This window comes from Armigeres subalbatus, chromosome 3, assembly GCF_024139115.2.
Source record: "Armigeres subalbatus isolate Guangzhou_Male chromosome 3, GZ_Asu_2, whole genome shotgun sequence".
NCBI lineage: Eukaryota > Metazoa > Arthropoda > Insecta > Diptera > Culicidae > Armigeres > Armigeres subalbatus.
The window spans coordinates 99,259,700-99,261,435 of NC_085141.1; the positions used below are offsets into that span (position 1 = coordinate 99,259,700).

At 39.2% G+C, this 1,736-nt stretch overlaps 1 non-coding gene across 1 annotated transcript; it reads left to right on the top strand.

The window, feature by feature from the left end:
• The first annotated feature begins 319 nt into the window (after positions 1-319).
• Trnal-cag (transfer RNA leucine (anticodon CAG)) lies at positions 320-402 on the top strand. Its single transcript has one exon. It is a non-coding gene; the product is annotated as a tRNA-Leu (tRNA).
• Positions 403-1,736: the final 1,334 nt, after the last annotated feature.

Sequence of the window (1,736 nt, forward strand, 5' to 3'; positions counted from 1 at the left end):
GCAGAATATGGGTAGAACGAAGAAAACGGTGCGATAACGACGCAAAAGCTGTTGGTTCAACAGATAAAAATCCACTTCCACTACCGAAAAAAAAATCGACACACAGCGATGGAAACAGGCAATGAGAATCTTTAGAGCGAATGGCGGGAATCGCTGCTACCCGGGTGGTTGGTTGTGTGCGATCTAATTGGATTCTCGACGCGTTTGTCTAAATATAGAATCGTGGGGTTCTCGTCTGCCAAATGGTGATGGAGCGAAGTTACACTTTGTGTTAGAGTTCTACGTTTTAGTGCGCATTGAGCCAACGATGTCGGTATGAGTCAGGATGGCCGAGTGGTCTAAGGCGCTACGTTCAGGTCGTAGTCTTCTCTGAAGGCGTGGGTTCGAATCCCACTTCTGACAAGTTTATTTTACTGACGTGAAACTTAATTAAATTTTATCAAAATTTTCACAGCTTCTTGCGTGATATAATGAAAATATAAAAACTGTTTTTTATTGCTGCTTATGTAAATTATTATACAAACACGACGAGTTCCCTGCAGAAGGTACCACGCGAAAACAAATAGCCTCGCTTTGTTTGCTTTCCCTATTTGATACCACCCACGTTTTCGGTCGCTGGCCATGGGCCTCCATTACCAACGCAGTGAATATTTTTTAAGTGCTGGACCGGGTCCTACTGTTTGTTGAACTAATCAAAACAGGCAACGAGCAAAAACGGACTGTGTAAATACCAGCTGTTAGCTGTCGAATTTTATCCCTTCCGTGTCGAGGAAAGCGGAACGAAACGAAGGTCAATAACGGCGTGCTAGGGGTGGCGAAGTGCTGTAGAGCCTGTTGCTGCCTCCTGCCGTTGTTGCCTAAACTACCCGAAGAAGATTGAATTCCAGTGGTTTGGGTTTTGCTCTTTCAAGACTTTGTGTCTACGTTGCAGTTTCGATGCGACAGACGCTATCTTGCTTCCTGTTATACAGTCGATTTAACATGCTCGGTTCGATATTCCTCAGAGCTACCTGTTCCCTTTAAATCTGTCCAATTAATTTTGACTTGGCTTACGTTTTGAGCTGCAAGGATTTCTGTGTTGACTTTGCAAGTTTGCCATACAGATTTTGTTGCCATTCTGCTTGAAATGAGACCATGTAGACAACGCTACTTTGTAACCGTTATCAAATAAACTTGCATTGTTCAAGATTTTAGACACTCCTGCAAGTCAAAGTTTGTTTTTTGGCATAATATTTTTTTTTGAAAACATAGCATAAGAATTACACAAGATCTAAGAATGATCCCTCAACAATATTCAAATGTAGCAGATAAACACATGAATTTGCTTGAAATATTTTCAATTTATCATCTAAATACATGATTGATTATTCTGGGAAATTCGTTCGAATTTCCCAAGTAAAATAAATATTTTCAAAATCTCCCGACATTTGTTCATAAATATTTTTAGATTGAAAAAATCCTGATTAATCCACCTAGCGAATATGGTGCCCTTCTCGTGCATCATATAAAATAGTATACAGTCGCCTCTCCACATATTGAAGGTACCATCGAGATAATGAGAGATCGAGAAATGGGAAGAAAATTGAAATGAGTGCTAGATCGAAAAATAATAAAATAATAATAAAAAATAATCGTACATAACTTTTAATAGAAGAAACATACACCTGAGATTTTCGGACACAATGCACAATATAAGCAAAGCTTCCTATCGATGTATTAATATTCAAAATCGGTGG